Source organism: Sander vitreus, chromosome 24 (genome assembly GCF_031162955.1).
Source record: "Sander vitreus isolate 19-12246 chromosome 24, sanVit1, whole genome shotgun sequence".
Taxonomy (NCBI): domain Eukaryota; kingdom Metazoa; phylum Chordata; class Actinopteri; order Perciformes; family Percidae; genus Sander; species Sander vitreus.
Genome location: NC_135878.1, coordinates 11,987,129 through 12,008,750, shown reverse-complemented (window position 1 = coordinate 12,008,750; position 21,622 = coordinate 11,987,129). Strand labels below are relative to the sequence as shown.

General features: G+C 44.1%; 1 long non-coding RNA gene across 2 annotated transcripts; it reads left to right on the top strand.

Moving 5' to 3' along the window:
- Positions 1–12,750: 12,750 nt before the first annotated feature.
- Positions 12,751–17,880, top strand: LOC144512988 (uncharacterized). 2 transcript variants are annotated; one of them, XR_013501062.1, is made up of 3 exons: positions 12,751–12,844; positions 14,233–14,297; positions 17,745–17,880. It is a non-coding gene; the product is annotated as an uncharacterized LOC144512988 (long non-coding RNA). The 2 variants fall into 2 exon arrangements; XR_013501063.1 differs by having other exon boundaries at positions 12,751–12,883.
- The last annotated feature ends 3,742 nt before the right edge of the window (positions 17,881–21,622 follow it).

The following is a 21,622-nucleotide window of genomic DNA, read 5'->3' as shown; positions in this document are numbered from 1 at the left end:
CGGCTAATCCTAAAAATGCTCTCACCTGGCCTACAGTAGAAGGGAATGGCCAATTTTTCACTGCAGAGATTGTGTCTGAGTTTGGTCTTAATGAATTAATTAACCCCACTACAATCCACCATGTGACCGAAGAACTTCACTTCCTGCTGGAGAAGTTTGCATCTGTCCATCCGCAATTTCAGACCGTGTTTCTAGAGTTGCTCAAACACCATATCCAGGTGCTGCATATGAAAAGAAAAGTCAGGGGAATAGGTTATTATGTTGTCGAAGTATACCAGCAAAGAATCTGTCACCTGTCAGTCCTGACAGGTTAATGCACTGTTGCATTAACCGCTGGAAAGTGTCTGGGGCGTTGCAGAGTCCACAGTTCCAAGGACGGCGTTCCTTCCCAGTCTTTTCCCAGTCTTAAGGGTCCATCTCAACCTGCTAGTAGCCATTGGCCAGATCTAGTGTGGAGAACCACTCGGCTCGAATCTAGTTGATCAGGGTCCCCTCGATCCAGGGCAGAGGAAAAGCATGTTTATGGGTTACAGCAATTCATTTTCTATAGTCCACACAAAATCTCCAGCTACCATCTTTCTTTCGGACTAACACTATGGGCGCTGCCCACGGACTGCAACTTTCTCTGATCGCACCATTTTCCAACATACCTGCAAGCAGGGTCATGCAAACGCAAAATGATTTCCAACAATACTGTCAATAACCAGGTAAATCCATCGTGATACTGCTAAAATTGCTAATAATGATAAAACAAAGACATGACCACTTTAGTCTGACGACATCACTGACTTGGGCAGATGGCCGCCCACCAAGAGCTAGGGTCTGCCTAAGGTTTCTGCCTGTTAAAGGAAGTTTTTCCTTGCCGCTGTCACACCAAATGATGCTCTCAGGGGGAATTGTTGAATTCAGACTAGTTTAATGATAGCCAGACAGATTATCAATCCAGGAGTGAGCTTGTGAGATGGCTAGGGTGGCGGCGTTTGAAACAAATGTCATATAAATGTTTTGCCAGATTGGATGTCTATACTAGAAAATAGGTAAAGTACCTGAGCTTGCTGGAGGGCTCCTATTAAGCTTTGTGCTGGGGAGAGATGTGTATGATGGGCTTATGATGTTCTCATTTATATATATGTTTATTTGGGTTATAGTGTATTGATGATAAGTCTATCTATTAGATTAGTTAGATATTATATATGCTATGGGTGGCTGTGGCTCAGGTATATTCTTGGGTTTTCTCCGGCCAAATATTTGGCGGTCCAATCAGCAAACGGAGGGAGTGGCTGAGAACGATGACGTTGAGGTCGTGCGTTAGAGTTGTAGTTTCGTAATGGCGGCGGAGAAAGATGCGAGCGAAGCCATTCGGTCCGTTGTAGCAACGCTGCCGAATATCCAGAAGTTAAAGCCCGAGCAAGAACAATCTTTGCTGAGTTTTGTTGGTGGCCATGATGTTGTGGCCCTCCTCCAATTTGTGTTAATGTTTATCAGATGAGCATTTGAGTAGTTAAGACTAGAAATGCGCTAATTAAATTTACATTTATATTCTTGGGTTTTACATATTTCTCTTGTCCATAACAAGAAATGTAAAATTTATTTTATTTCACTTTAATCAAGATTAATATATGCAGAGTATTGAAAGTACACTTTTGGGAACTTTTAAAATCTGTTTAAGAAAGCTCATAATACCAGGTCAGTTTTCTGTTGTTACTGCCTAAAGGAATTAAAAAAGAAAAGAATCCCATTGGTTATTATTGGGTGGGACAATAGGTGGGTTATGGAGTTTTAACCTTGACTTCACGCCATTGCTTGGAGTATTTCCTCTCTGTCTCATACAGGTAACGCACAGTGAAGCCTCAGTTTGTCTGTAGCATACCTACAGTGCCGTGGTAGCAGTGTGACCTCATATTAACACTTGTTGAAAGGTAGAACAGATAGTTTGGCTGAACCTGAGAGACAAAGGAACCACTGTGATTATAAATGAAGCCATGATGTCCTTGAAGCACAAGGTGAAAGTAACACAACACACCCTGTCACAGCCGATTTGACCTGCAGTCATATAAAACACAATTATTAACAGACTCTCTGGTGGATTGACAAGAGAATTTTATGCTGTAAACCAGAGAGCAGTCAAACTGAAACTGCTTGCTCACAGTCCTCCAGTACTAATTTACATACAATTCACACTACTGTTTATTACAATTAAAAACATTTTTAAATGTAATATATATAATATTATATTATAAGGCAGCACAACTGAAGTTGTCATGGTATCAGCCTGAAATAGCTTTTGCATCAATTGTCACTTCATAAAAACCCACAGTAATGACGAAGCGTATCTGAGCTTTATCTGTTTAACCAACAGAAGAGTTGTAGATAAATCAGAGTAGCAGAGTGGACGTCATCAGCTTCTATTGTGACGAAAACAAAGTCATTGTTATGGATCACAAGTCAGTTGCACATAGTGTCAACAAAATCTGTTTTTAGAGGAGGACAATCTCCCTCTGGTGTGCCCTTCACCTTTCTACTCCTTTCCCCTGTTGAATCTGGCCGGATTAGTCATCAGGTATGTGCAGTTAAAGGGGCAATTTAGTGATTTATTTAGTACTAGTGCACTGCCCATTCAGAACGGGCCAATTGCTTGACCTCTGGTATTGATACTTCCAGCTTAGTACACTTGAGTACACTCACCCAAACAACTTCCCACTTGACACTGCACTTAATTGGGTTCTAAGCAATACACCTGCCATGACATGGTTGCGTCCCCTAGCAATGCTAGAGTATACGTGCAATTTTCTAACAGCTAGCTATTTGAGACCAGGCTTTTTCCAGGAACAAAAGTTTATTCCGAATTCTGAAAGTTGAACATCGCTGATACTTGAAAAGTTTAAGTTTGCTACAATGTAAAGTCAATAAGCAACAGAGAGTGAGCTGTACCCAGAACTAAGAAAGAGCTGGCACTCAACACTACACTTCCATGGATTCCTCAGTAGTACACCTGCCAAGTCAATCAGATGAACAGTTGTTAAGAAAAGGACAGACAGACAGACAGACAGACAGACAGACAAAGACTCCTATTTTAGTTAGATTTCCCTTTCATAAAGTTTCAAAAGAGGGGACTCACAGGAAATAGATTGTATAAAGACTGGTCACCTTCAAAGCAGCAGAGGCCAAAATATTCAGACTTTTGGTGCCTAATATAGGTCAAGCCCTAGTCTGGATCAACGGAAGTACATTTCCAGGACTATTGCCGGACATCTGGCACTTGATGTCCCTAACCTTTCGGTCTCTGTGTGTTGCCTTTCAACAACAAACACTCAGTAATTCCTTGCTGCTCTTACTTACTCATCACTTCCGTTCTCCTCGCCCCGTCTCCTTCTCTTCTTCCTCCCAGGCCTACGCTGACTCTGACGTGGATCTGTTTACATGGGGAACGCCCATCACCACCCTCGCTTTATTCACCATTCTGGTGCACTTGGGAATTGAGACCAAAACCTGGGTAAGGAACCTAATTTTAGACTCAATGATGGCAATACTCAAGATTTCAAAGTGCCTCCTCTCTCTCAGTTAGGGCTGAATGATTTCGATTTGAAAGCGGTTCATCGTTCAGCCCTACTCTCAGTGCTGCTTTTTCTCACTCAAATCAGCATCTTGCTTTGTGGGGGAGCACTGGTGCAAAGGCTGACAGACACATGGATATTTAACTCCAGCTGATTAGATTGAACCAGAAAGCTCTGCAGCATCAGAGCCTATATATCAGCGTGTCTGCCTCCATCCAGGCCCTCTGCAAACTATCTCCACCACATTGCAGCACGCCACCACAGAGCTCCACAATACCTGTTTGGATATTCCACATTCCCCCAGCGGCCTTGCTTTTATTCTCAGGTATCTCCCCTCTTCGAGCTAGCATCAACATGCTGAAAATGGCAAGTTTTGAAGAAGATTTGGATTGCGCAATAAGGCAGGACTGCTTGGTTTTTTCGGGTAATGATTGCATTTTCTATCTAACTGGGTCATTTTGGGACCGATATGAGAGGATTGCTATGACGATAGCAATATGATGATACACTGGTAAGAGCTAATCCAGCTAATTTAAATAGCTCACGTTACTGTATTGTGTAAACAGTTCACTTAATTTACTATTATACGTGGCTTTATCTTTTGCGGGGTGCAAATGTTCCACCAAAACAAGTTCCTTTCCGAGACCATTTTGCAGCGCCACGGTCGCTGCATCTGGAGCTTAGAGTGATTGTGATTGGTTTAAAGAAACACAAACAACACTAAGCGTTTTTTTTCTCCTATTACAGAATGTATGTATGGTGTAGCCAAACCTTACTCCACAGTGCTGTGGAGATAGGTATGGCAATGAGACTAGTCAAGCCCTAAAAATACTGGCTCCTATATTTCCCATAATCCAACTGGATAGTGTCTTTAATTAGACCCTCAATGCTAGGTTTTTTAAGAATTTCCAGATGAATGTCTTTTTCAGTGAATGAAGCTGGCTCAGGTGTCATCATGTCAATTCAGTCCTTCTTCTTCTTCTTCTTCTTCTTCTTCTTCTTCTTCTTATTATTATTATTATTATTATTATTATTATTATTATTATTATTATTATTATTATTATTATTTACATACAGTTGACAAGGCACTGCAGGTGAATAGGATAAACAAAATAACTAAAACATAACACCACAGAACCTCCCCAGTTAATGACTTACATCAAGAGTCTTTTCCTCTTTTCCCATGATATGTTATGTTTAAATATGCAGATTAGCTTGTTTGGTTATTTTGGAAGAAATGAAAACAGACAAAGGGTAGTAGGCCTAAAACAAACACTATTTAAATGTGTATTTTGGAAGTTTTCTTTCCATAAGAGTAAAAGAAGACATGGAAGCAAAATAGACCAACAGCTTAAAATTGACCACTACATGAAAAAAAGTGTCTTAAACAATAACGAACAGTAATGATCCTTTGTTTCATAACCACATTTTCTATTCAGGGTCACCCCTACAATATATACCTATATAAATATATCCAAGAAGCATGCAATGGTCATGTCATTCAACTGCTGAATTAGGGTACAGGCAACTTTTTTGGTCTAACTCCATAGACGGAGAAACTGGAGAAACTCCATAGGTGTGTCTCAATTCGGATACTTTCTTGAGTACACTTACTGTACATATAGTACACCATATATGCACTACTCACTTGTGTAGTGCATACATTTCGACAGGGAAATGTTGTCTCATTGCGCAAAAACATTATGCACTGACCGGATATGACGGTTCTTCTTCTTTTTAATGGTAAATTGCAGCCGGGCGGAGCATTGCGTCACCTATTGTCGCCCTCCAAAATATATACCAGCTTGTTTTCTGACTACAGTATAGTGGTACTTATTAAAAGAAACGTGTAAATTACATTTGTATAGTTCGGTGTTTGCAAAATACAGTTTGCAGTTTGAAAATACGTCGGTGGAAATATAGGCGGAAATCGGGATGGGGGAGGGAGGGTCATGACCTACCTAGGGTTGGGTTCCATTCACTTTTTTTGCATGTTTTCAGTGCATAATGTCAAATGTGCTGCTGCTAGCCTTGTCTGTACACATTTCCCACTGATAAACTGCACTCAAGCAGTAGTATACTTCATGTTAAACATAAATATATACTGATTTGATTACAGCAAAGACAACATCGGCAGTATTGACGGCAAAATAGGCTACAGAATATTTCGTTCTGTATTGACAGGTTCAATATTTCATTTTTTTTTTTTTATTACATTTATATCTGCATTTATGTCAAAACCTAGAGACTTTCAAACATCAAAATGTCATTTATGAAATGTATTTGTGTCAAAATGACACATAAACATCTTTTCCTATTCTATTTTGAATGGAAACGCTTCCAACACGCTTGCGTGTCGCGTGAAAAATAGGCGTCGGTCCTATTTCTAGCCTGCATGCGTTTTTGTGAGACTTGTGTGACACGTTTTCGTGAGACGTGTGTGTCTCTAACCTGTTAACATGGGAGCCGAAATAAAAACGGACACACCGCTCAGCTGACACGCTCACACCACGCATCCAGTGTGTAGCCGTCCTAAGTGGAAGTGTAACCACACCCTGACGCGTTATTATGGAACACAAGCAACTTCTAGGAAGACCCGCCCTTCAATAGCATTCACACGCTAGTATTGGCCAGGCGTCCATGCTTACACAAGGTAACGGAACCTGATTTTTCAGGTCCTATCCCTGCAGTCGGCTATCCTACTCGAGGTCAATGCCTAACCACAACCAATCGGGCTGTTTCGTAGGGTGGGACTTACCTAGAAGTTGCGTGGGATCCATAATAATGCCACCGCTACTGCTTTCGGCTCGCCATTATATTATATTGCAGCGAACGCCGTCTGCGTGGAGTTTTGAAAAGTCTAACCACACTTGCATCCGCTTTACCGGCATTGCCGTGACTCACTCTGACTTAACATTAAGCAAACTACTGAGGCAATGTCATTTTGTTCTGTCCGCACCTCTGCGTGTGTGTATCAGAGCGGAGCCCCGCTCTCTGTTAACATGCAGAGAGGACAGATAAGCTCACGCTTACAGGTAGGCTACTGAAATTTGGCACCGTTTGATTTAATGTGAATCGGTCCTTGGTAGTACCGACATAATTCGGTCGGTACCCAAAAAAGTACCCAACCCTAGACCTACCCCACCTGAGGATTGTTTCCCCATAAAAATATAATTAAAACCATGCGGTGTATTGCAATAATACAATGATTTAAACTTAAAATAATTGTGTAAGTAGTGAAACACTACAAACATAAACGGGGCAAAAGAGTGTTTCAAGTTTAGAAACATTTTGAGTCCCCCCTCCTTGCCTCACAGTGGTTTGGCCAATGCCTTCTTTTCCCTTTACATCGCCTACACACACAAGTCTGGTGGAATACAAGTTTGATTCGCTTCAGTAGTTGTGGAACTTCTGTAAGGAGGCTGGCAAGGTTAATACAGCTGAGTCATTAATAAATTAGACATGGCACAGAAATGATGATAACCAATGTAGTTTTTCCATCAGTCCACTATGTTAGCGATTATAACGTTACCTAGCTTATTTTGGTTGCTTGTTTAATAGCTTGTTGGATAACGTTAGTAATGTTAAGTCACCCACTTCTACAGCGACAGACGTAAATTGCCTCCATGTCTGAAATAAAACCTTGGGGTATGTAGATTATACAATGAAAAATAAAATGCACAATATCTTCCATATACGAGCTTATCTGCTCCACTATATTGCCCACTCTTTCCCACCCAAAGACAATTAGTGACTTACATATTTAGAAAGCCAGACAGACAGACAATTAGACATACGAAAAGGCAGATGAGCAAAAAATGGAGTGGGCTGACCTTCATCCTGTCTCTGGTGATCATCTGAAAAATATTATATTGCTGCATTAGAGAACAATATTTCTTCAAGAGTTGAGTTCATGACATAGTTTGGTTATGGGAGTGCAAGAGATGACTGACAGCATTGTAGTCTGAGGATGGCACATGATGAATGAATTTGTCCTTTCTACCAAATGAGGTTTGGAATGGTGCCCCATCTGAACTGTCTAAATGATCATTATCAGGGATACCTTCCAGGGGTTGCTGGCTATCAATGATCGCAGTCAATAAGTCTCCTAGGTCATTGGTCTCTGGTCTTTCTGGGGGTCCACCACTAGTCTTGAAACGCTTCCTACGAGCAACAGCATTAGTCTTCTTTAAGTATATTTTCATGTTTTTCCACAGGATCTTAGAAAAATAAGACAATGTAAAAAATATAAACTATTCTGTATGATACTGTTTGTTACATCTTTGGATCACAATAAAGCAACCTTTCAGGGTGACTGATATGTAAAAGTAGGCCAACAATTAATACAGTCTCTAAATTGAATTGAATTGTCCTTTTTGCTTACTTTTTCATTTGAGTTAAATTTATTACAAATGAAAGTCCAAGCTTTCTTTTTGTTGTTTTCATGCTGTTTGTTCTCAATAATTGGGTGGTTTGAACAATTTGCTTCAAGAGGGTTTTTTCAAAATCATTGAACATTTTTGAATGTTTTTTTTTACCTTTGTCCATTGTTTGGTTGGGTGATTTACTCCAGTTCCACACAATGTTAATGTCTCTTAAGGGTCCATCCCTGGTTTTTGAAGCATTATCAGGTCAGCACCAAGTGCACATCATTACTCTAATCATGCTTCACAAAGAGTAGCTGGTTAGTCCTTATTAACCTTAGTCTGCAACTCTCTAGTCTAAAATTAATTAAACTCATATAAAGCCATTTTAAAAGACTGAATTCATTTAAGTAGAATTAGCCTAGTCCTGATTTATTTTTAACTCTGTCCAGGAAACCGCCCCTGACTTCCTTACTCTGTCTGTGGCTCTCTGCCCCAAGCCTATTGGTTCCTACTAAAAACATACATCTTTCAAATACAGCTCACAAATATAGTTTTATTTTTAAAAAGGGCTCAGTAATTTCCTAGGACAGCCGGTCACTGTAGTCTTTATCAAACAGGAGGAAATTTTTGTTGGGGATTATTTAAACGGTGGATTAATCCACATTAGGTGCTCAAGTATTTGGGACAGCAGGCAAACTACTGTGTTCATAGTAATGAAGGAACATGTCACCCAGTGTAACAGTGTTTTGAGTGTGTTTTATAGTTTTTCGACAACAGTGAAGCTCTATGGCAAGAAGAATAACATATATCAGGCTTTGATACACCACAAAGCTTGTTAGAAGGATCCTTTCCTTTAAGGCCCAAGGTTTTGGAGTGACATGTTTAACAATCAACATACGTTTGGCCATGTAGTATAAATCAGTCAGAGTGATACATATAGAGTAGTATGGGGGGATTTCGGCTTTATTTCTCAAAACATAAGAAGGAAAAATTCCCATGCCAAGTAACTTTTACAGAGGACAAATAAGCATCCTAACTAGAAATATTACAAACTGGCATGGGATGTGCACGGCCCAGGACAGGAGGGCTCTGCCGCAGGTGATTAAAAAAGCCCAGAACATCATTGGTACCCATCTACCGAGCATCAGTGATATCGGCAAGATACCTGCACAGAACCCAAAATATACTAAAAGACAATATCCACCCAAGCAACAGTCTGTTCACCATGCTGTTGGTCAAATGATACAGAAGTATCTGCTGTCATACCAGACACAGCAGCTTCTTTCCTCAGGCTGTCAGACTCCTTAAAGGAGAATTCCGGCCAATTTTTCCGTTAATCTTGATCGCTATAGCTATGCGAGTACTTTCGATAGAAAAGACCCCGACCCGAATCAGTGCAGGTAACACGGAGAAGCTGCAGCTACGTACTATAAGCGTCCCCTGAGCTAAAACGGCAGTGGTCGGGGCAAGTTTTAGAGTGCCTTTGTGCCTCTTAACAGACACAAAATGCAACTAAAATGTCTGTGCCACATGAACAGGGCCCTTACGTGTCAACAAGATGTGTTTTCAACTCAGACATTGTTTAAATTCACCTACCCTGGTCCCTGTCTCGATCCTGCCGGTAGCTAGCTTGCCCTGCTAGCTGATAGCCGTTAGCTGCTAGCTGCCGTCCGGTGAGTGTATTCAGACAGGCTTTTGTGATAATCATCCCAATAACAATCCATGGAGCGGCGGTGGTGTGGCTATGTCCTCCAGCGGACAGGTCATGTCACGTCTTGAAGTGTATTCCCCCTTAAAAAAAACAGTAGTGCGGTAGTAGTTGTTAGCTGCTAGCTGCCCTCCGGTGAGTGTGTACAGCCAGATAGCCGTTAGCCATTAGCTGCTAGCTGCCGTCCGGTGAGTGTATTCAGCCAGTATTCTGTGATAATCATCCCAATAACAATCCATGGAGCGGCGGTGGTGTGGCTATGTCCTCCAGAGGACAGGTCATGTCACATCTTGAAGTGTATTCCCCCCTAAAAAAAACAGTAGTGCGGTAGTAGCTGTTAGCTGCTAGCTGCCCTCCGGTGAGTGTGTACAGCCAGATAGCCATTAGCCATTAGCTGCTAGCTGCCGTCCGGTGAGTGTATTCAGCCAGTATTCTGTGATAATCATCCCAATAACAATTCATGGAGCAGCGGTGGTGTGGCTATGTCCTCCAGAGGACAGGTCATGTCACATCTTGAAGTGTATTCCCCCCTAAAAAAAACAGTAGTGCGGTAGTAGCTGTTAGCTGCTAGCTGCCCTCCGGTGAGTGTGTACAGCCAGATAGCCATTAGCCATTAGCTGCTAGCTGCCGTCCGGTGAGTGTATTCAGACAGGCTTCTGTGATAATCATCCCAATAACAATCCATGGAGCGGCGGTGGTGTGGCTATGTCCTCCAGAGGACAGGTCATGTCACATCTTGAAGTGTATTCCCCCCTAAAATAAACAGTAGTGCGGTAGTAGCTGTTAGCTGCTAGCTGCCCTCCGGTGAGTGTGTACAGCCAGATAGCCGTTAGCCATTAGCTGCTAGCTGCCATTCGGTGAGTGTATTCAGCCAGGCTTCTGTGATAATCATCCCAATAAAAATCCACGAAGCGCCCGGTGGTCTGGTAGATGTCCTGCATAGGACAGATCATGCCTTCGCAGCGAAAGGTTTAGATTATTTCCCCCTCAAAATAGGTAATTGAGCACTGTAGTGGTTATGACCATATCAGTGACTATGTAACTACATGGAAACGGGATAAACGATGTCTGTGGCTTGCACAGTAATAGCGTTATTGAAGCTTAGCTGTAGCATCGCGCTGTCTCCTGGGAATTCAGTTGTAGCAGGAAAAGGTAAACAGTAGTGTGCAGATTGGACCGTAGTGTGTGAAGAGCAGAGTTGTTTATAAGGGAAGAAGCTTGGAGTAACGTAACTATGGAGAATATAGCAGATATACAACACACGGAAGAGCCTTTTGAGTTTGATGGTCGTCCTTATTTATTTGAACCCGAGTATACAGACGAAGAACTAGCCTCACAAGAGTTGGAAAGAACGAGACAGACAGCCGCTATTGGGATGATTAGCACAAAAGCCTGGCTGAATACACTCACCGGAGGGCAGCTAGCAGCTAACAGCTACTACCGCACTACTGTTTATTTTAGGGGGGAATACACTTCAAGACGTGACATGACCTGTCCTCTGGAGGACATAGCCACACCACCACCGCTCCGTGGACTGGGATGATTATTACAGAAGCCTGTCTGAATACACTCACTGGACGGCAGCTAGCAGCTAACGGCTATCAGCTAGCAGGGCAAGCTAGCTACCGGCAGGATCGATACAAGGACCAGGGTAGGTGAATTTAAATAATGTCTGAGTTGAAAACACATCTTGTTGACACGTAAGGTCCCTGCTCATGTGACACAGACATATTAATTGCATTTTGTGCCTGTTAAGAGGCACAAAGGCACTCTAAAACTTGCCCCGACCACTGCCGTTTTAGCTCAGGGGACGCTTGTAGTACGTAGCTGCAGCTTCTCCGTGTTACCTGCACTCATTCGGTTCGGGGTTTTTTCTATCAAAAGTACTCGCGTAGCTATAGCGATCAAGATTAACGTAAAAATTGGCCGGAATTCTCCTTTAACTGCCAACACATTCTCACTCCCAGCTTGCCAAAAAGCAATGCTTGGTCAGGTGCCTTTGGCGTTTGTTACTGACGCAAAAAGTCTCCTTTAGTGTCTCAGTCAGACATGTATGGTTAGCGTCTCAGTCAGACACACTTGGTCGGGACTCTTGGCGTCACTTTTTGACGCAGGAAAAGACCGTGGGTAGGGTTAAAAATGTGTTTCAGTGACACGGCAGACAAGAAGAGGATACAAACCCTGGTCTCCTCTGTGAAAGTCATGTGTTCCCATCCACCACCCCAACCTACTTCCTTACGTGGATTTCCGTTCTTTCATACTACTCGCTGCAGTTGTCGCTCTTACCTTTTTCACTACCCTCGACTTGTAGTCTTGTGTTACTGTCACTCAGAATGCCTGACGGCCAATCACATCATGTGGTTTGAAATTTCAGGGGTAAAATATGAAACAAACTATTAGGGACCGTTCGGTATTTATGGAATGGACCACTGGAGGAAAATAGGGGAGGGTCATGTCTTTGTATTCTTTGTTGAGGGGAGGGTCACCCAACATTTTTTAGTCTGTGGGGGGGGGGGGGCAGTGCCAAGTTTCACGTTGTTTGGATTAGAAATGCAAAAGATATTGTTAAATATATATCAGTAAAAGAAGCACACACTGGCTTTTGCCCTAGCCGCTGGCCACTCCCCCTCTCGCACTGCACACTGACTGAGCAAAGCACAGGACCAGAGACAGAGAGGGTCGAAGAAAGCAGCGGAGCTTTGGCAGCTAAAACGTGAAATACACCTCTTCGCGACTTTTTGGAATGAGGTTGGCGAAAAAAAGGCGCTTCAGATTATTCCTTAACAGCACTGTGCAATGCAAGAAAATCTCAGAGCTGAACCGGGCAGACAGCACTTTTTATCAGATTCAACCCGGGTTAATTAAGTATACTGCTAACTAATAACATTACCGTCGCCAAAATACCCCCCGCGAATCAAATCCCCTACTTCACCGTTAACTGTCAAGCCACTAAACCTGTATGGAAATTAACACCTCTGCTGAAATGTTAAATTCGTTAACGATCATACGACACGAGACAACACCGTCTCTCTCTCTCTCTCTCTCTCTCTCTCTCTCTCTCTGCGCGCGCGCACACACACACACACACACACACACACACACACACTCCAGTTCTGGTGGTTGATGAACGCAGATATGTGCTGATTAGCTCTCATAACGGGCCGGGTGGATAGCGGACTTTGGGCTTTTCCGCCTTTATTCGACAGGACAGCTAGGTGAGAGAGAGGGGGAAGACATGCAGGAAATCGTCACAGGTTAGATTCGAACCATGGACCACTGCGTCGAGGCATAAACCTCTAATTATATGTGCCACTGACTCTACCCGGCCACATTACTCCACATTTTCATGTGATATTTTGTGATTACATTCTGAATCTGCAGCGTTCTCTGTCAGGTTAATCAGTAAGTTAGTAGTAGGGTATACAGGGGAGTTGCATATTAAGTGGTTTGGGGTCCTGTAAGTATGTTTGGGGTACAATTTGGTTTTGATTAATTCTACAAGCAGCAATGCCACAGGCCAAGCAATCGGCCCGTTCCAAACAGTCACATTTTCAACGGACACTGCACTAGTATCTTAAATAACACAAAACAACTAAATGGTGGTAGGTAATGCATCTGATTTCATATACTGCTTTAGTAAAAAAAATATGTCCTGGCTGACGATGGGAGCAGCAGGACGCAAAAAACGAAAATTACTGTTGCACTAGTCTGGACATCTTACTGTGCCAACGTTGCAATAAAGGTTTCCTAAATGCCATGTACATACATTTGATGTCAGCTTACTAATTGATTGCGGGTTTTGTGTAGATTTGGACTTTTACAAGTTTATTCCACTTTGTTCACTTACATTTTAGTTGAATTTAAGTGTCGGGGCATTCCGCCACCGTCTGTCTATTGCGTTCCAAGACAGCCATGTCGCGATTGGATTTCATAAGGGCAAATTGTTAAATTGTTACAATGTAATTTAAAATCTGTTTTAAAAATAAAGATATATGTTTTGGAATATAATGTTCAGCTTCGGCAGCTTTACATGCTAAAATATACAATGACTGAGGAAGCCTAGTGACGAGTCCATAGCAACCAGTTTTTGTGTTGAATTTGTTACCCAGTGTGCTTTGCTTAATTGTCTCAATGTTTTATTGTTTTCATGTGAATACTAGTTTACTAGATGAGTAACTTAGTATTTGAAGTAATGCAGTAATCCAGGAAATGTGCATTTAGTTTTCATGCTTATTGTGTTTCCACAACAATGTTAGTGAGTAAATCTACTGAATTGGCCACCACACCATAACAGAGGAGTGTGATGTGTAAGATGAGAATGCAGAGGTTAACTCATGTATGTCACGGCTGTGAAAAATCATAGGGCATATATATACTTCTTAGCAAAGTGCAAACCAGTACATAAGGCATCAATAAATTGTTGGGGAGGGTCATGCCTCTTTTACAAATCATTTTGGAGGGTCATAGAAAAATTATTACTGGCGAGGGGAGGTCAGGTCTATTTTGACTAAAGATCCCAAAACTCCTCCGGTGGCCCCTTAAAAAAAATAACAAACAGTCCCTTACTAATGTACTTACTTTGTGTTTCATTTTGTGTTGCTAGGAAATAAAGAGTGAGCTGTTCATCTTAAAAACTGTGTGATGCAAACCTTCCCTCTGACTCTGCAGGTGAGTGTGGACACTCCAGAGGAGTCACCTTGTCCCTGCAGAACATTGCAGTGCTTCCTGTCTTCCTCTTCCTGCCTCTCTGTCCAGCCCCCTCTTTACTACTACTTCCTCTTTATAGCTGCATGACTACATCCACACTACTACACCTGCACAGTCTGCTGACTGGTTCAACTGATCCTGGCTCTGCTACTTTCACGTTGGACTGAGGCCACACTGACCTCTGGAGGTTTGACATAAAACATCAGTCATGTTCCCACAACTACTTCTCTACTGTATATTGCAGTTTTACTCTGCAAGGCCATCCCACTAGAGGAGCTGCAGCAATCTCCACCCCCCCGTAGATCACCTGAGCGGTAAACCAGGAAATAAGGACTGCGGCAAGTGTAGTGTCCTTCAAATGCTCACCTTCAACTTTAGACCGTCTCAGCCCTGCATACATTCTTTGCATACCATAAGATTCTGACAGGTAGATTATAATCAGAATCAGTTCACTGGTCAAATGTGATCATGCTTATCTGGAAGCAGAGACACATTCCCAACTCGCAGTAAAACACAATACGGAGCAGAGGTCTGCTGTTGGGACAGTGTGAAAAGACAAAGGTAGAAAAGATGAGTGAAAAGCATCCTTTTCACATCTCTCCACAGTTTCTCATCATACCGACACGTCTGATCACGCAGTTAGTCTAAATCTTTTTTACCAGCATGAAACGTGTTATTAGTAGCAACAAAACATTTCCACGTACAGGACGGAACATACAAACACGCACACACACACACACACACACACACACAGAAAGAGAGAGAGTATCACATTGCAGGAGGCTGTGTCCTCCAGATGTCATCGGTGATGGAAAAGTACCGTCACACCCAGTGGAGCCTCATATCCTTTTGTGTGAGAGGGGATTAAATGATTAGCTCGTCCTCACTTTCATTTGCTCTCTTCTCTCCTATTCTAATGTCCTGCTGCTGTTCTCTGAAAACTGCTGACTAGGACATTTTTTCAGCTCCTGCTGCACGAGCAGAGAATTAGTTCAATGCTTACTATACCATATTTATACATGATGTATTGTGATGAACTCATTACACACTTACCTTTTTAATGACTTAAATCACTGCTAAATCTGTTAAAATCGTCATAGAACTGTATAACTTTGTTGAAAGGAACTAATGTTAAAAGGAAAGGGTAAATCGGCTGCCTAATCAGGCCGTTTTTTTGCTTTGGCTAGTTACGCCACGCCTGGGGCACACTGTCTACCTGAGTCTACCTCGTTCCGCCTAGCTACGCCCCGCCCCCCCACTCGAAACCATCAGTTGCAAGCACCTCTGACCCCAAAGTCTATCAGGTTTTTGTTTTTTTTGGTCCATATGCAGTTAATGACCTACATATTCCGCAAAGTAGAGGAAGAGAATACCATTGCAGTATTGAATAATTGGAGCCCAGATGCAATTTTGTAATTTTCTAAATTTCTGATCCTCTGAATAAAACAGCAAATTGGAAAAACAGGTTAAAGATCCAATTTTTTAATTTGTCAAGGTGGAAAAAAATGAAAAATTGGATATTTTAACCCATTTTTCTGTTTATCCAAATGTCTGTTTGTGTTTAGAAAATTGAACTGATAAGCGTTACACTGACTCTAGTGTATCCCTAATTCATTTTCCTCTTCTCTCGTGTTTCACCTTGAGCGTGGACGGCCGGATGCAGTGCGACACATCTGCTACAGTATGCCCGCTGTAGCTGGTGCTGTGACATGCTGATAATGTGGTGATCAGTTGGTGTTCTGTGCTGGAAAAGTCCCTGTGTTTCTTTCTCTCTTTTCTTTCATTAGTAGTAGGACTGGTATTATTAGAATTAGATTAGTGTTAGGAAAGGAGGGGTTTTAGAGGCCCATGGCTTCAGGAAGTGGTGGGGCTCAGGGCAGATGGTGGTTAGAGAAAAACGGGGCTCTAAGAGAGAGGCATTAAGCGAAAGACCTGAAATGTCAGGAGATGAGGGACATAAAGTTAGGAGAACTGACAGTACTAAATAGTTTGACATGCTGTTCACATACTAATCAAGGAGATGCAGGATTTAGAGCAGTGAATCCATTTAAGATTACCAATGTCTTGTAGAGTCAGATAGGCAGGGATTTTCAGGCAAAGATATTGTATAATGGCATGTTAAGAGTTTGTTGCAAAAATAGGAAACAGTATAATGCTATAGGTGTGGGGAAATTGGTGGTCAATGTGGAGGTCCCTAGATGCTAGGAAATGTCTGTCAGAAGACAGTGATGCAGCCAGTAACCTAAGCATCTCTGAAGTTTTTTGAGTTTTGTTTTACACTATCCCAAATGTTTCCACCAAATTTCAAACCCGCACTGTAACGGTTTTTCGTAATTGTAACAGTATTATACTGCAATAAGGACATTAATATACTGTAATGATTAAATGCAATACATTACTGCTAACCGCCAAGCATTGTGGGAAAAATACGGCTATTTTTTACAGTAGTTATGTACGGTTTATCAATTTGCAGTAATACATTTGTGCGGGGGAAATGGCCAATAGGAATGAGGTGTTTTTTTACTGCGTTGTGGGTGAACGGTTGAGATAACGTCGACGAGGGAAAAGACAAAACGAATGAGAAGAAGAATGACGAGAGAGAAAGAAGGTGCTGACAGTTACATTAGTCGAAGGAGATAAAATACTTAATCTATCAGTAGTCTGTATCAGTCTGTATTCAATTCAAACTGGACCCACAGGGCAACCATAAGGTGAGCCATTTGTGGATGCTTGTTTGCAATGTGAACATATGCTCTGAACTGAATTTTGTGCTTTAACATTAGCCAACTCAGCTATCTAGTATCCCTATAGTTAGCTAGCAGTAGCTAGCTAGCTTGTTTTAAATATTGTCACTTTTATACAGTGTAACATTAGGTATGCTATTTGCATAATATTACTAAAATATGTAATTGCATTTGGTCGTTTCAACCCTTGGTAACAGTTATAAAGTTGCTCAGCCGATATCCTTTGAGATGTTAGCTAGCGAAGTTAGCTAGCGAAGTTAGCTAGCGATAGCTAGCTTAACAACTAGCAGCTAGCAGGTGGAACCGTCCACGTCCAATTTAACTACTTGGCTTTTGTTTTCGATACAGTAATATTGGAATAGTTTCTTGCGTTTTTATTTCTCAGTATTATTTTGTGGTTTCATCCCCGTGTGAGGCTCAAGTGAATGTGAACTGGTTGGTAGTAGGCTATTCTGTTGCTACTGCAGGTGCCTCGTGGTGGCTACTGTGTGTTTATCAGTTGTAGCTGCAGGATGGGAGGTAAAGCTGCACCTTTTCAACTTCACTAGCAACGTTTAATGAAAGCTAAAATGTATGAGTAGTTTCCCATGTAACAAGTATAACGTTCCGTTATAGCATTCATAACGGTAAATATTTTTTTCTTGTGTTTGCTGTCTTTTAACAGGGGACTAAGGAACAAACGGAGGCTGCACTATCATCACCAAAATGGAGAGATGAGGAGGAGAGGGAAAGCAAAAGACAAGCAGGGAGACAGAGGCCAAAGAGAGATGTTGAATAGATTATTTGTTATATTAGAGATTGCCATTCAGAAAATAAATGTATTAAATTAACTGGCTTGTCTGTGTCTTTAAGTTTTTGGGTGTGTATGTAAACTGTTTTTCAATGTTTATTTTTCCATCAAATTATGACCTGGACACAGGAAACTTCTAACTCCATCCATCCATCCATCCATCTTCATCCGCTTATCCGGGGTCGGGTCGCGGGGGTAGCAGCTCCAGCAGGGGACCCCAAACTTCCCTTTCCCGGGCCACATTAACCAGCTCCGACTGGGGGATCCCGAGGCGTTCCCAGGCCAGGTTAGAGATATAATCCCTCCACCTAGTCCTGGGTCTCCCCCGAGGCCTCCTCCCAGCTGGACGTGCCTGGAACACCTCCCTAGGGAGGCGCCCAGGGGGCATCCTTACCAGATGCCCGAACCACCTCAACTGGCTCCTTTCGACGCAAAGGAGCAGCGGCTCTACTCCGAGCTCCTCACGGATAACTGAGCTTCTCACCCTATCTCTAAGGGAGACGCCAGCTACCCTCCTGAGGAAACCCATTTCGGCCGCTTGTACCCTGGATCTTGTTCTTTCGGTCATGACCCAGCCTTCATGACCATAGGTGAGGGTAGGAACAAAAACTGACCGGTAGATTGAGAGCTTTGCCTTCTGGCTCAGCTCTCTTTTCGTCTAACGGTGCGATAAATTGAATGTAATACCGCACCTGCTGTGCCGATTCTCCGACCAATCTCCCGCTCCATTGTCCCCTCACTCGCGAACAAGACCCCAAGGTACTTGAACTCCTTCACTTGGGGTAAGGACTCATTCCCTACCTGGAGAAGGCACTCCATCGGTTTCCTGCTGAGAACCATGGCCTCCGATTTAGAGGTGCTGATCCTCATCCCAGCCGCTTCACACTCGGCTGCGAACCGATCCAGTGAGTGCTGAAGGTCACAGGCCGATGATGCCATCAGGACCACATCATCTGCAAAAAGCAGCGATGAGATCCCCAGCCCACCGAACTGCAACCCCTCTCCACCCCGACTACGCCTCGATATCCTGTCCATAAATACTACAAACAGGATTGGTGACAAAGCGCAGCCCTGGCGGAGGCCAACTCTCACCTGAAACGAGTCCGACTTACTGCCGAGAACCCGGACACAGCTCTCGCTTTGGTCGTACAGAGATTGGATGGCCCTGAGAAGGGACCCCCTCACCCTGTACTCCCGCAGCACCTCCCACAGTATCTCCCGGGGCACCCGGTCATACGCCTTCTCCAGATCCACAAAACACATGTAGACTGGTTGGGCATACTCCCAGGCTCCCTCCAGGATCCTTGCGAGAGTAAAGATCTGGTCCGTTGTTCCACGACCAGGACGGAATCCGCATTGTTCCTCTTCAACCTGAGATTCGACTATCGACCGAACCCTCCTTTCCAGCACCTTGGAGTAGACTTTACCGGGAGGCTGAGAAGTGTGATACCCCTGTAATTGGCACACACCCTCTGGTCCCCCCTTTTTAAAAAGGGGAACCACCACCCCGGTCTGCCACTCCTTAGGCACCGTCCCAGACTTCCACGCAATGTTGAAGAGGCGTGTCAACCAAGACAACCCCTCCACACCCAGAGCTTTAAGCATTTCTGGACGGATCTCATCAATTCCTGGGGCTTTGCCACTGTGGAGTTGTTTAACTACCTCAGCAACCTCCACCAGGGAAATTGATGCCAATCCCCCCCCTCATCCTCCAGCTCTGCCTCTACCATAGAGGGCGTATTAGTCGGATTTAGGAGTTCCTCAAAGTGCTCCTTCCACCGCCCTATTACCTCCTCAGTTGAGGTCAACAGCGTCCCCATCCTTACTGTACACAGCTTGGATGGTTCCCCCTCGCCCCCCTCCTGAGGTGGCGAACGGTTTTCCAGAAGTACCTTGGTGCCGACCGAAAGTCCTTCTCCATGTCTTCTCCGAACTTCTCCCACACACGCTGCTTTGCCTCTTTCACGGCAGAGGCTGCAGCCCTTCGGGCCCTTCGGTACCTTGCAACTGCCTCCGGAGTCGTCTGGGATAACATATCCCGGAAAGACTCCTTCTTCAATCGGACGGCTTCCCTGACCACCGGTGTCCACCACGGTGTTCGTGGGTTACCGCCCCTTGAGGCACCTAAGACCCTAAGACCACAGCTCCTCACCGCAGCTTCAGCAATGGAAACTTTGAACATTGTCCACTCAGGTTCAATGCCCCCCAGCCTCCACAGGGATGCACGAAAAGCTCCGCCGGAGGTGTGAGTTGAAAGTCTGTCGGACAGGGGCCTCCTCCAGACGTTCCCAATTTACCCGCACTACCCGTTTGGGCTTACCAGGTCTGTCCAGAGTCTTCCCCCACCCCCTGACCCAACTCACCACCAGATGGTGATCGGTTGACAGCTCTGCCCCTCTCTTCACCCGAGTGTCCAAAACATATGGCCTCAGATCAGATGAAACGATTATAAAATCGATCATTGACCTTTGGCCTAGGGTGCTCTGGGTACCAAGTACACTTATGAGCATCCCTATGTTCGAACATGGTGTTCGTTATAGACAATCCATGACTAGCACAGAAGTCCAACAACAAACAACCACTCTGGTTTAGATCAGGGAGGCCGTTCCTCCCAATCACGCCTCTCCATGTGTCTCCATCATTACCCACGTGCGCGTTGAAGTCCCCCCAGCAGAACTATGGAGTCCCCGACTGGAGCCCCCATGCAGGACTCCACTCAAGGTCTCCAAGAAGGCCGAATACTCTGAACTCTTGTTTGGTGCATATGCACAAACAACAGTCAGAGTTTTCCCCCCCACAACCCGCAGGCGTAGGGAGGCGACCCTCTCGTCCCACCGGGTTAAACTCCAACGTAGCGGCGCTCAGCCGGGGGCTTGTGAGTATCCCCACACCCGCCCGGCGCCTCACACCCTGGGCAACTCCGGAGAAGAAAAGAGTCCAACCCCTATCCAGGAGTATGGTTCCAGAACCAAGACTGTGCGTAGAGGTAAGCCCCACCAGATCTAACCGGTAGCGCTCCACCTCCCGCACAAGTTCCGGCTCCTTCCCCCACAGAGAGGTGACATTCCACGTCCCCCAGAGCCAGCCTCTGCTGCCCGGGTCTGGTCCGTCGAGGCCCCCTGACCTTCACTGCCACCCATGTGGCAGCGCACCCGACCCCCAGCGGTTCCTCCCACAGGTGGTGGGCCCATGGGATGGAGGGATGTCCGCCACGTAGCTTTTTCGGGCTGTGCCCGACCGGGCTCCGTGGCAAACCCGGCCACCAGACGCTCGCTGACGAGCCCTCCATCTGGGCCTGGCTCCAGACGGGGGCCCCGGGCTTCCTCCGGGCAGGGTCACTTCATCCCTTCCTCGATTTTTCATAGGATTTTTGAACCATTCTTTGTCTGGCCCCTCACCTGAGACCACTTTGCCTTGGGAGACCCTACCAGGAGCACAAAGCTCCAGACAACACAGCCCTCAGGTTCATAGGGACACACAAACCTCTCCACCACGATAAGGTGATGGTTCCCGGAGAAGAGAAACTTCTAACTGAATAATTATATTCAGATGCTACCTGTTTTAATAACTCGTTAGGTATACAAGCTCTAAAAAGACATTAACGAAACGTGTATCTTTATTATAACATTTATTCAAACATCACTATATACTGTACACAAGTATATTCAGCATGAAGCGGCGATCAGACTCAGCTGCCGATGATGGTGTTGCTTCCAGACTGCACACAGAAGGAGAAAGCTTTAGGTTAGTCC